General features: G+C 35.7%; 1 protein-coding gene across 1 annotated transcript in view; it reads left to right on the top strand.

The window, feature by feature from the left end:
• Positions 1-277: 277 nt before the first annotated feature.
• ANO3 (anoctamin 3) overlaps positions 278-14,722 on the top strand; it is a 184,780-nt gene continuing 170,335 nt past the window's right edge. The window contains exons 1-2 of the mRNA XM_042905626.1: positions 278-456; positions 1,670-1,741. The gene's annotated coding sequence lies outside the window, so the exon portion shown is untranslated. The remainder of the gene's footprint in view (positions 457-1,669; positions 1,742-14,722) is intronic.

Below are 14,722 nucleotides of genomic sequence, written 5' to 3' on the forward strand. Positions count from 1 at the left end.
CTCTAAAATAAATAAACTTAAGAAAAATTAAATTAAAAAATGATAAATGTCAGCTGAAATCTGTTTATTTCTCAGAACTGTTTGACAAATCTCTCACTTTCCCTGACAAAATCTAAACAAAATGAACTCAATTAGTTCTAGTCCCTATGTGGTGCTTTTCAAGAGTACTTTCCTGAAACAGTCATCACAAGAATTAAAATGTATTTTTTGCCTTTTGCTGATTATTTCTCACTTCTAAAACTTGCCATTTTGAATTTGCAGGTATGAATGTAAGCAAGAGTGAGATAACAAAAGAAACTTCGTTAAAACCGTCCCGGAGATCCCTGCCTTGCCTTGCCCAGAGCTATGCCTACTCAAAGAGTTTGAGCCAATCCACCTCTCTCTTCCAGTCAACGGAGAGTGAATCTCAGGCTCCCACTTCTGTGACCTTAATCTCCGCTGACAAAGCAGAGCAAGGTGAGCGCCTATCCTGTTCTTTTGTTCAACTTGCAGAGTGTTTTCAAGCCATTCCTTCTTTCCCTCATACATTCTACTAGTATTTATTAGAGCTCTTTTGCAAGAAGGCTGGCATAGAAACAACAGTACACTAGTTAATGGGAGGCCAGTGGTTGGCCAGATGTGTTTTTGCTTCTTCCTTGCCTTGAAAGTAGCCAACTGTATGGGAACCTGGACCTAATATTTTCTGTTTGCAGGACCAGACAGACCATCTACCTGAATTGCTAGGTCATTATCATTTCTCGTGAGAATTTATAACCAGTAACTGAATAGAATATGTCAGCAATAATAAAATCAGTTTCCTAAAAAGAAAGACTAAAAACTTTATGTAATATTGACAGTAAAGCAATGAAGATTTGGCTGCGGGAAGATATGGTTGGACAAGTGTTAGCAATCAGATGTTGGCACTGAAGTCATAGATATTAAAAGGGCTGAAATACAGGGAAGTGCCAGCTAAATTCCGCATTAATGAGACTATGTGGCCACCCTGGTCACCCTTCTCCACACATCTGCCAATCTGAGACACCATTATGCTTTTAGACAATTCCTTTTCACAAAAGCCAAGAGTCAAAGTACAACCAAGCCCTCTGTCATTCAGTGGGTGAGGTATGTTTTTATTTTCCCATCCCATACTTTTGTCTCATGAGAATGCATTCCTTTGTGAGTCCTTGGGGGTATTTCTTCCTCTGGATAACTTGAAAATACCAAGATTCTCTTTTTAATAATATTGTGAAATCACTACCAATTATAAGTAGCTTACATCCATGTCCAATAACTACTTTTCTAGTAGCTAATTACTCAAGAAAATGAAGGTATTAAAATATAATAGAGATATATCTGTTATTGAGATATTTCTCAATAATATTTTCAATATTCTCAATATTCAATATTCTCAATATTCAATATTTTCAATATTCTCAATAATTATTGAGAAATATCTCAATAATAGATATAATATATAGATATATAATATATAGATAATATAATATATCTCTATATTGAGTTATTTCTCTTATTGAGTGAAATTTTAATTAACCAATTTCAACTCGTTAACTTAAAAAAGCTTCTTTATGTTTGGCTATCATTTGGACATCAGCCACCATGGTCATTTTTCTAAACGTTAATGTTTCTATTTCCCAAAACAATGTATGTCTTTTTTTTTTTCTTTTTCCAGTTAATGCTGAGGAGGATAACAAAGACTCTGTGCTCAAATGCTCTTTCGCTGACCTCAGTGACTTTTGCTTGGGTAAGTTGATTTCTAGTATTTCCTACTCCTTTATCCCCTCTCCAAAGGTAAGCTGCCTTCTTCAAATCTAGAACATTATTTTTAAAGAAAAAGATGCATGCTTGGTCTTTAGTATTTGATGGGTGAGTATAACAATCTAAGGTGAAAAAATGACTAAGCTATTTCAGGTACAGTTTGAAATTCAAGTAGTAGAAGAAGATTTGTAACGAACAATTCTCATAACCCAGAATTTTTTGACACTTTCTTTCAATTCTCTGTGAATAAGCACATTAATACTGTTATTTCTAGATTGTTTCAAATTTCAGCAGTATCTGTTAATCCCCTGTTGTGTCAGATGAAGATTTTGCATAACCTTTCAAATTGTCGTAGTTATATTGCCATTTAAAATTTTAGATCTCTCTGCCGATTAAATTTGTAGCTTTAAATAGTATATTTATACCTTTATATCATGTTCTCTCACATTTTAATGATATCTCTTGTCTCTTGGCAAACAATGCTTTGGCAGTTCCAAGTTGTTATGACCTCTGTGCCACTCTTGAGTATCCCTAGAGTCAAGGTCGAATTGTTTGCCCTTTCCAGCCCTCCATCTATTACTCAAAATCATGCCACATTAAACTTTCTTCTTTGTACCACGAACTTTAGTTAGTTTTATTTTCCTAGATTCTGGGTTTTTTTCTTGTTGAGAGGAGAAAATACCTCATCTTCTAAATATTCCCATATGTTCCAGATTCTTATTTTTATATCTTTATCTCATTCTTCTTCTTTAAAAAGTTCTTGGTGTTCACTGGCTTCTCATTGGATTATTGGATTCAGTCCAGTTTCTAATTTCCCACATACTCTTCTTTCTTACTTTTCAATCTCATTTTTTTGAGTATATCTTTAAGCAATTACCTCTGCAGGCTCATGTGAGATGCAAACTTTCTAAGTTACTGTATGTCTGAAGTGACTTCAGTTCACTCTTAAATTTCATTTTATTTTCTTAGTTATAAAGTTCTAGGCTAAAAATCACTTTCCTCAAGGTTCCTGGGTGGCTCAAGCGATGATTTCATGATCTCACAGATCTGGAAGTCAAGTCCCACAATGAGCTCTTCACTAACAGTGTGGAGCCTGCTTGGGATTCTCTTTACCCACCTCTTAAAATAAATAAATAAATAAACATTAAAAAATCATTTTCCTCAAAATCTGGAGACTGATTCACTGCCATCTAGCATCCATTGTTACTGCTAAAACCTCAATTGCTGTCTGATTGTTGTTCGTCAGTGATTTTTTTTCTTCTCTCTGTGCATTTTTACTATATTTTTGTGTGTTACAAAATTATACAACATAATGTTTTGGTGTGGGTACATGTATGTGTGTGCATTTGTTTTCATCTCATGGTTTTAATTTCTGCCTCTGCCTCAGTTGTGGAAGATTTCCTGCACTTTCCAAATGACTTTTCATTTCTGTGTGTGTGTGTGTGTGTGTGTGTGTGTGTGTGTGTGTTGGGGGAAGGGTGAGGTCATATATGTATATTTGATTTCCAAGAGTCTTTTTTGTTTTCAGAATGTAGCTTTTTCAGAGCATCTTATTGTATTTCATGAACACAACATCTCTAATCTCTCTAATTACACTTGTGATTATCTTAAGTTTTCCTTTGATTTTTAAGGTTAAGTCTACTGTGGCTGAGATCCATTTTTCTGACTACTTGAATTAGTCATTCTCTTTTAGGCTGTAGAATTTCCAAGAGTTTCTGGTGATCTTTGTTCATCTGTTTACATTTAAGAATAAAAGAACACTGGCAACTGTTGCAACTTTTTGAAAGTTATTTATTATCATGTTAATGAAGTCTCCAGAGCAAGGGATAGTCAATGTACTTGAAAGCTCATTCAACCATCTTGATCTTTGTTTCTTTGCTAACAAGTTGATGATGAACAGCTCTTTAAGGATGAGCCAAAGAATGAAACCTATAGAGCACTTATCTTAGAGACTCAATACAGTTTTACATTTAAAAATCTATCCCCCCCCAAAAAAAATAGTATCATAAATGAAAAAAAAAAAACATTTTTCCTCACAGCTTTCTTGATAAGAATTAGGAATGGAAGAAAATTGAATATTCTGGTAATTGTACTATTGAACATTTCATGACATGTTGCTGAGTGGGGGAAAATAGCTGAAATATAAATACAGACTTTCTCTCATTTTAGTTAAAAGCGTATTGGAAAATAGCTAGACAGAAATATACCAATATGCCAGCTAAGAGTGCATGTCTCCATACAGTAAGATCATTTGTGCTTGTTTCTTTCCTCTTGCTGCCTATATTGTCTTGTTTTCTCTAAACAACATAAACAAATATTATATAATAAGAATATGTAAAGAAAAAACTCACATCAGAATTTTTTTGGTAAGTAGAGAAAATTGCTTGTATTTCAGTCAGAATAACACACAATTCTATGGATAGCTTTCAAAACTGAAATTTGAAACTGGTTGATAGTCACCCAGTATTTGGAATAACAGTAATACTGAAAGATTCTATCCTGACCCTCTGTTGGGAGTCAATATAATTTTTATTTATTTTTCCTATAACAGAGACAATTTTACTTAACCTTCTCTTTTGCCCTTTGCTATTATCATGCAAGATTTATTTCATTTGAGTCAGATTTACATTCAGATCTGTAGCTTGCTGGCCTTGTTACATGAGCAGTACCTTTACACCGGGGCTTTTCTTTTTCATAAACTAAATAGAAAGAAAATAAAGTCAGGACATTACTGACATCACTCTGCTCCAACACTTATTTTACAACCTCAGCGTGAATTTATTTATAACCTTCAGAAAGTTAATCCTAGATTTTCAGTAGTGAGCATATCAGTGGCCTGGCTGCATTGCCTACATCAGTGATTCTCAACTCTGGCTGCACATTCTAGTCAGCTGGGAGCTCCAGAGAATCAGTTTTAATTGGTCTGAAGTGAATTCAGGATCTATAATTTTAACTACACCCCAGATAACTCTTAAAGGTAGCCAGAATGAAGAATTTCTAGCCTGAAACATGTATCCTGATTTCTCTCTAAGGACATCCTTAAGGTACTTTTTCATAATTTTTCAAACAATGAGCTGTGTCGTTTATCATAGCATTTTGAATTACTGCAAATTAGTCATGTTTCTTATAATACTCACTTTTGTGTGTGTGGCATAGAAACGGTGCTGACTTGTTCAGTTTCCTAATTAAAGGAAGACAACCACTAGCAGGTTCCTTTCATATACAACATCAATATCAAAAAGAACTTTTCATAAGAACAAATGCACTCTATCAGAGTACAAAGGTCTTTCCCAGAGTAATTAATTCTGAAAATGGTGACTATTGTTATTTTCCAATAAGAAGACAAAAACAAGAGCAAAAACCTTGTCCAAAACATCCATACAGATGATAACAGTTTGCAAAGCATCTTTCACTAATAATTCTCCCAAATTAATACTAGTTAATAGCTTAACAATAACTCTGGCCATGCAAACCTTTCCATTCAATTCTATGCATCTTATTTTGATAGGTTGCCATCACACATGTTAACACTGTCACTAAATGCTTAATGTAACTGGGTGTCCTAACTCTGTGTTTCTTTCCTCGTCATTCCAGTGTATCCCAATGAATCTACACACTTGACTTGCGTTCCTGTCTCTCCAGGCATTGTACCCCATAGTCAATATTTTAGCACCCCCAGCGTCAATGTACCATTTATTCCATTTAAAGAAACATCACAGCTTCTAACGGGATTAAAGCATTTACATACAAGGTATTTGCCTTTACAGTGAAGGTGAGAATGAAGCTCTGGCTGATGGTGGTATCACCAAGCATTCCAGGAATCCATCTGGATGTAACACCTGGCTGGAAAGTACCCTTTTAGAGTCAGCTGCATATCTAAAATATGAATGATTTTATCGTGTTTCAGAAAAGATCCAGCAAAACGATGTCAAATATACAAAGAGTGTAATTAAATAAAGCATGAGTATTTTAGCAATACATACTCTCTTTTAAATTCAACAAAGTTACATTTTCTAATTTTGCTTTTAGAGTGCAGACTGCCAGCTTCTGGGTGGGTTAACGCATTTCTAAGTGCCAACAGGCTCTGATACAATTTTTTGGAAACTGACTGATGCATCTAATTAATAGCTGTGTGTGTTTTTTTTAAGTGAACTACTTTGAATTGCCCCATGAGAGAAGATCAATACTGTGGCAGGGTTAACTGCATGTAGTCAGTTCCATTGAGGATGAGTATTTCTCACTGTTCCAAATGATAGCTATGGAGGAAGGAACATTCATGATTCTATTGATTCAGACCTGGACATTTTCACTAAGTTTGCCTAACAGGATTTGTAGTATATATGAATGAAATGCTGCTTTCTCAGCCAGACATTGGCCAAATTCTCATTGTTGTATCTACTAGCTGTGTCACTGTGGCATATTATTAAACAGTCTGAGCCTCAGTAGTCTCATTTGTAAATTGGAATTAATGATCGATACTTTGCATGATTATTGAAATAAATGAAGAGACATAACTCCATCACACTCCTAGCATGGTATCATAGAGGTTCAACAATATTTGCCCATTGCTTTATTCACTCACTTGTAAGCTTATCTTTCACCCCAATTTTTCTGGGCTCGGAGAGATCTTCACTAACCAGTGATTTTTAAGGCAGAATGGAATAGCAATAATTTACTGAACACTTATTATACAACTCTCTACCTGCATTATCTCACTTAATTCTCATAACAATTCTTTTGATTAGGTACTATTATTAACCTCTTTTTTTTTTAATTTTTTTATTTGACGTTTATTTATTTTTGAGACATAGAGAGAGCATGAACGGGGGAGGGTCAGAGAGAGAGGGAGACACAGAATCTGAAACAGGCTCCAAGCTGTCAGCACAGAGCCCGATGCGGGGCTCGAACTCACAGACTGTGAGATCATGACCTGAGCTGAAGTCAGTCGCCCAACCGACTGAGTCACCCAGGCGCCCCAATTAACCTCTTTTTATAGCTGAGGAATCTGGCCAAGAGATAAAATCACTTGCCAAATGCCATATATCTAGCCAAGGGAGAATTGAGATTCCAACCCAGGAAGTCTTAATCCCTCGTTTTCTCAAACCTTAACCATCACAGTAGGCACACAGTCAGTCCTTTGAGGTGAAAAGTGGTTAGCGATGTCCATAGAACAGTAGCTCTGCAAGATGTTATTAAGCATGAGGCTGTGAGCGGCGAAAGATGGGGGTAACACTGCATGGCAAAATATATTTGCGAGATGATTGAAGAAAGCTAAGCAGGGGGGCGCCTGGGTGGCTCAGTCAGTTAAGCATCCGACTTCGGCTCAGGTCATGATCTCACAGTCTGTGAGTTCGAGCCCCGCGTCAGGCTGTGTGCTGACAGCTCAGAGCCTGGAGCCCGTTTCAGATTCTGTGTGTCCCTCTCTCTCTGCCCCTCCCCTGTTCGTGCTCTGTCTCTCTCTGTCTCAAAAATAAATAAACATTAAAAAAAAAAAAAAAGAAAGCTAAGCAGGTTGGGAGGTTTAGATAGAATTTGGTTTTTCTTTAATTCTACTTTTCATAGAGCAGCTTTCAAAGCCCGGGCACCATTTCACCCTGTGCCCCCACCTACATAGACAGACAGACAGATTCACACACACACACACACACACACACACACACACACACACACACACACAATTATTCTGGAAAGTGCTGATCCATGTAACAATGAATTTGGAATCTTGATGTAATGATACTCTTGTCTATCAGTCCTGGAAGCCCTGCCATCATCACCCACCCTTTCTGTTGTTAGTATTCTGTAAAATGACAAAGACAGAAAAATCCATACTGACAAGTAACTGCTGCTTGATTCTGCCCACACTCATGCTGCAGCAAAATCAGATAACTTCAACATGATATAATTGGGGCTTATTAAAACCAACATAATTTGAGTCCAACCAACCAAAACATATATCCATCTAATCTTGTAAAATAAACAGTTTGCTAATGTTATGAAATGAGTCCCTTAGGAAGTGGTTTATACTAGAGTGGTAAGATATTTGTTTTCTATGAGCTCAATAGTTCAGCTTGGTGGAATGTTCATTTTATTTCTTAAAACAGTTATGGTCAAATGAGTATAGGACGATTTTACTTTCATTCTGTAGTATTAGATGATCTCCACTAAGTTTTAATTTTTTTTTTCAAATAGCATTTCATCTTCAGACGGGGTAGAAAGGAACTTTGTAGTAATGTTACCAACCTAGTTCAGGATTACAGAATTAAGGGAATTACAATCGTTTCAATTGTTTATTAACCCCATTAAGTAAGTCCTCTTGACTCAGTTTTCAAATTCCATTCAGAATCTGACGCACCTCAGCTCTTGCTGCTGCAAGTGCTGTATCCAGGCCACACCTTGTCCAGTCTGCCACGTCTCTTGGTAGATCAGCCCAATAGCTTCCTAATTGTCTCTGTTCCAATGCTTGTCTCATTATGGTCTATTTTCCATAGAGCAGTTACAAGAAGCTTTCATAAAAGGGAAATTAAATCTCATCATTTTTCTACTCAAATCCTCCCTGTTTCCCATAACATGTAAAATGTAAACTCCTCACTGTAGCCTTCAGAGACCTTACAGGATATGGGCCTGATCTCTCTAGAGCACTTGCTAAAACTTCGTTTGACTCACAGTGCTGTAGCCAACCAGCCCTCTTTTTTTGTTCATAATGAGCTTGCACTTACCCCAAGGCCCTATGCTGATAGAAACTGGATTTATACAAGCTTCACTTTGTGTCACCTGATCTTGATTCAGGAGGTCTTATCAGGAATTAATAAGATTTATTTTTTCCCTCTTCCCTTTTCCAGAGGAGACTTTGTGAGTCTTGTTGGTGCCTGTAGCCCAGAATCAGAAACAGTACCTTATACAGAGTAGGTACTCAAAGAGTATTTTTAGCATCATTGGAAGGATAGATGAATGGATGAAATACAAGGAGAATATTGACACACATATCTTTGGAGAATCTGCTCTCCATTACTACTTTGCTTTCCATGATGTCATTCATAGCTGTGATTTTTCTCACCTGTTAGGAATCGGTTTTCTCACAGAAAACCTAATCTGTGTTCCTCTTTTTGATGTAAGTTGTGTTGACAAACCTTTTTGCAGAGCACTTAAAGACCTAATAGCTATGACTCTTCTTAAGCAGTAGGAGAATGCCTTTCTAACATTATCTTTACAGGAAGTCCTCCCAAATACCCATTTAGATGCTTCCTACTTTCTATTATTATAGCACTTTGATTATAATACTATTATACTCAGTTCACCAGATGATAATTGCTATTTATATCTGTCTTATTCATATTGTCTAATAGATACTGTCTACTCAGTGGTAGATAGATGGAAAATTGATGATTAGGTGAATGTATGGAACAATGGATGTGGATAGAATAAACACTGGCACATTGACACAGTGGAAAGCAGTTTATCTTCAAGATCTGCCTAGTTGTGGGGTGAGGGGTGGCACTACCTCACCGTGACCAGCTAGTGTCAGGACTTTAGAACATTGCTAGTGTAGGAAGAAGTAGGCAGCGAAGGACTATAAAGAATAAGTCTGGATCTTCATTACCACCATGTTCTAAGCACTAAGTAGACCATACATGGACCATTAGGTTTATTCTTCATAGGACACTTCAGTAGACTAATAATTTTTAAAGTCATGGAACTTATTAGCAGTCAGAAGATCCAGTTTCAGGAACTATATCATTCAGTAGAAAGGTATACACTGTGCCTCAGGTTCCTGATTTATGAAATGGAGATCTCAATATTGCAGTTTGATATTTTTCTTATAAGGTAAATTGGGATTGAACAGAAATGAATTAAGAGCTTTTGTGAGATACAAGTAAAGAGAATGCACATTGGGAATATTCATGTTAATTAAAAATTAATTAATATGAAAACTGATTTGGTTTTGCTAAAATCATTATTAGTTCTCTTTTCACTGTATCAGGCTCCCTGGTTCAACATATTAAATAATTTTTTAAGCTTTGAGAATCTTTTTTTTAATATAATTTTAATTATATATATTTTTTAAATATAATATAATTTATTGAGATAATTCACATACCTTACATTTCACCAATTTTAAATGTACAACTCAATGGTTTTAATGTATATAAATTTGTATATAAATTATAAAGAATAAAAATAACCTTGGGGTGCCTGGGTGACTCAGTTGGTTGAGAGTGTGACTTCAGCTCAAGTCATGATCACACAGCTCGTTGAATTTGAGCCCCGTGTCAGGCTATGTGCTGAAGGCTCAGACCCTGGAGCCTGCTTCAGATTCTGTGTCTCCCTCTCTCTCTGCCCCTAACCCACTCGTATTCTGTCTCTGTCTCTCTCAAAAATAAATAAACATTAAAAAAAATTTTTGAAATAACCTTAAGCCATTATTATTATTATTATTTTAATCTTCGGCCCCAACTACTCTGGCAATCCTGGAACACACTATCATTAGCCACGTATGAGAAGGTTGCACAGGTGGAAGTAAGTGGAGGCCATCTAATAAGATCACTCACACATGTTTAAAATTGCCTAACAGTTACCTTATCCATTTCCAGATACTCCAGCAGTTATATTACAATGTAGCAAAGTAATGAAATGGCATTAAAATAAAGAAGAATTGAGCTGGAATACTTTGTCGGTTAAAATTACACTCTTGGAAATGGCTCTAAGGTTTATGCTGCAGCCATAGGAAGCTCCTATCCCGATTGGTCCCCTTGAGTTTTGAGCCGATGTTGGTTTGTAAACAAAACTTGGAAGAGTTAATGGATTCTCACTTGTCTCAATAAAAGTTTTCATCATAAATTATATTACTGATGATTGAAAAAGGGATTTTTAGATTAGATTTTAAATTGTTCATTGGTATACTCAGTTAATTACGTTACTGTCCATTTAAAATAGATGATATGACTTTTTTTGTAGCCCCCAAATAAATAATTGGTTTTGTATATTCCTAATTACTAGAATTATAAATTTAGAGAAAGATCGAAGGAAAAGAATATGAATTTCTTCAATACCTTATGTGTACAAATCACATAGATTATTTCATTTAATTCTTGGAAGATGTTATTATCCCAGATTTTCAGAGTAAGAAACTTTCACTGACCCACTGCCTTTAATCTAATAAATGACATAACCAGGATTAATTTGGGCTCACCGAAATCATTATTAGTTGTTTTTATTATTTTGGACTTTTTATTACATTGGGCTCCCTACTTCAACATATTAAATGATTTGTTTAAGCTTTCAGAATCTTGTTTTTTTTTCCTCATATAGTGGCCGTATTGAGACATCGTTCACATACCATAGAATTCACCCATTTTAAGTCTACAACTCAATGATTTCTAGTATATTCACAGAGGTGTGCACTCATCACCATAACCAATTTTAGAATATTTTCATCACCATAAAAGGAGTCCCCATACCTATTAGCAGTCACCTATTATTCTTACCCTAACTCCCCAAGCCTCATTTACTCTCTGTTTCTATAGATTATTCTGGACAGTTCATATAAATGGAATCACATAATATTTGGTCTTTTGTGACTAGCATTTTCACTTAGCCTAATGTATCCAGGCGGTCATCCATGTTTTAGCACTAATCAATACTTCGTTTTTATTGCTGAATAATATACCATTGTATGGTTCATTCATTCATCCATCAGTTGATGAATATTTGGATTGCTTTTGCTTTGGGGGCTATTATGAATAATGCTGCAAATTTTTTGAGAATTTATATTTTCATTTATGTTGAGAATGTACCCAGGAGTAGTATAGGGAATCATATAGTAACTATGTTAAAACTTTTGAACAACTGCCAGATTGGTTTCTACAGCAACTGCACTATTTTTCATTCCCATCAACAGTGTATGAGGGCTTGATGTCTCTATATGCTCACCAATGGTTGTTACTGTCCATTTTTTTTAATGTTTTTATTTTTTTTGAGAGACAGAGCACAAGCGAGAGAAGGGAAGAGAGAGGAAGAATCCTAAGCAGGATCTGCACTGTCAGCACAGAGCCCAATGCAGGGCTCGAACTCATGAACTATGAGATAATGACCTGAGCTAAAATCAAGGGTTAGGCACTCAGCTGACTGAGCCACCCAGATGCCCCCATCTTTTTTATTATAGCCATCCCAGTAAGTGTGAAGTGGTCTCATTGTGGGTTTGATTTATATGTCCCTGGTAATAATGATGTTGACCATCTTTTCATGTGATTATTGGCCACTTGTATATCTTTTTTTGGAAAAATGTCTATTCAGATCCTTTGCCTATTTATAAATTGGGTTATTTGCCTTCTTATTAATGAGTTGTAAGTATTATATGTATGTATGTATGTATGTATGTGTGTATGTGTGTGTGTATATATCTATATCTATATCTATATACTCTTCCTGTTTCTTATATGGATACAAACATATATATGCATGTAAAAATGTTTATTTGTGTATATATACATGTATATATAGCATTCATATATCTTATATATCTATGCTATAACTTAATATCAAGTGCTGATATATATGTACATGTATACCATGCATTATTTTGTGTGTGTGTGTGTGTGTGTGTGTGTTATTCTACGTCAAGTGCTGATAAAAGTAATAAAGACTTATGAGGAGACAAAGAAGTATGGGAGGTTTTATTTTAGAAACAGTGGTCATGGACCACTCAGATTCTCTGAGGCTGTGACATGAGCAGATGCTTGGCTGCAATAGGGATTGAGCATTCCTGGCAGAGAAAAGAGCAAGTACAAAGGCTCGGTGGTGAGAGCATACTTAACATCAAGGATGGTGCTTACCCAGGGTGCCATGATGTAGATATGACTTTTACTTGGAGCTAAGAAACTATTGGAAGGTTTTGAGTAGAAGTTTAATGTAATTTAACTTAAGCTTTGAAAGGGCCCCTCTGGCTATCATGTGATAGTAGCAAGATATAGAAATAGGAAGCCTGGTTAGGAGATTCTCACAGACTTCTGCCAAGAAAGAGTGGTGGTTTAGGTTAAGAAACTACAATGGTTGTAAATTATCAACTTCTAGATATAATTTGAAGGTAGTTCAGACAAGAATGATGGACATTTAAATCCCGTAGTCATTCAGCAAATTTTATTGAATGGCAATGGCAGGTCAGACCTTGTTCTAGACGTTAAGGACAAAACAGTGAACGAAAAAGACAAGAAAAATGAACAAAGCAAAAAACTGGCCCTCAAATACCCTAGTGAGGGAAATACATAGTAAATGAAGATAAATAAAAACATATTGCATGTTCAATACTGATAGATGCTAAGGAGTAAAACAAAGCAGAAAAATAAATGATACTTCATGCTCAGTCAACAAAATTTACTCAAGGATAGGACATTAGGTATAAGAGAAAATGAGGAGTCATGATTTTGGCCTGTGTAATTGGAAGAATGGAGTTGCTATTTATTAAAATGGTAATTGTTCCTGTATTTTATTATGCATAGACTTGGGAGAACATTCTTGTGAACATAGATTTTTTTTCTTTTAGATCATTTTAAGATTCCTCTCCAGTTGTGCTCTTAAAACATATTGACATACTTTGTTCCAAAAGTTTTACCAATTTATATTGGTTCAGAAAACAAATGACTATTATCAGTTTCCCTAGCATCTGGATATATATTTTTTAATTTTTTTGTGTTTATTTATTTTTGAGAGAGAGAGAGAGACAGAGTGGGAGCAGAGAAGGGACACAGAGAGAGGAAACACATAATCTGAAGCAGGATCCAGGCTCTGAGCTGTAAGCACAGAGGCCAACGTGGGGCTCGAACCCACGAACCTTGAGATCATGACCTGAGCTGAAGTCAGATGGCTTAGTCAACTGAGCCACCAAGATGCCCCTGGATATTTTTATTAAAAATGAAAGATGCAATGGGGTGCCTGGGTGGCTCAGTTGGTTAAGCATCCTACTTCGGCTCAGGTCATGATCTCACAGCTTGTGATATTGAGTCCCGCATCAGGCTCTGTGCTGACAGCTCAGAGCCTGGAGCCTGCTTTGGATCTGTGTCTCCCTCTCTCTTTGTCCCTCCCTGCTCACATTCTGTCCCTCTCTCTCTCTCTCAAAAATAAATAATAAAACATTTTAAAAAATGAAAGATGCAAAAGAATATTTCTGTACTTGCATAAAATAGTACCTTTTTTATTTTAAGTTTTTGGTCATTGAAAGTATTAAACCACATAAAAATAAATAAGTTTTTACCAAATTTATCTCATCTTTCATTTCTTGTCTGCTTACAATTTTTATCTTTATCTATTGGGGTACTAATATTTATCTCCATCCTTGTCAACTTTAGGAGGATAGAAAATTATGCTTATAATTAGAGACTCTACCTTTTTTCATTCAACAAATATATTACAATTTTTATGTGACCCCATTTTTTTTTAATTGTGAATATTTTATTACTTCAAAGTTTCCTAAATCATCATCTCTCCAAATACTACAAGAAGCGGTATTACATAGTGGCTAGAAATGTAAGGTTAGAGCCCGATTTCTGGAACTCTATTGCCACACACCAAATGTAAGATTCTAGGTAACTGCTACATTTCCTCATCAGTAACAAAGTCTAGAAATAATACCTGTAAAGGATTTAATCGAATAATATGTGAAAATAATATGGCACCCTTCCCAGTGCTCGGAACAAAACCATTGGGACTATTGTTGACTTTTCTCTTTCATATGTCACACCCAATAGAACTCTGTTAACTTTTCCTTAAAAAATACATCTTCAGTTTGATCATTTCTCCATCTTGATACCACCCTGGCCCAAACCATATCCTTTCTACCTGATTATTGTAATAACTCCTACCTAGTTTCTCTGTCTAAACTAGCATCCCTCTCCCCACCTTTGACACTTACATCCTTCCTTTCTAATGTATATTTTCCAGTGCACTCACCAGAAAACATACTTACTGTTTTCTTAAT

The sequence above is a fragment of the Panthera leo genome, chromosome D1 (genome assembly GCF_018350215.1).
Source record: "Panthera leo isolate Ple1 chromosome D1, P.leo_Ple1_pat1.1, whole genome shotgun sequence".
Lineage (NCBI taxonomy): Eukaryota > Metazoa > Chordata > Mammalia > Carnivora > Felidae > Panthera > Panthera leo.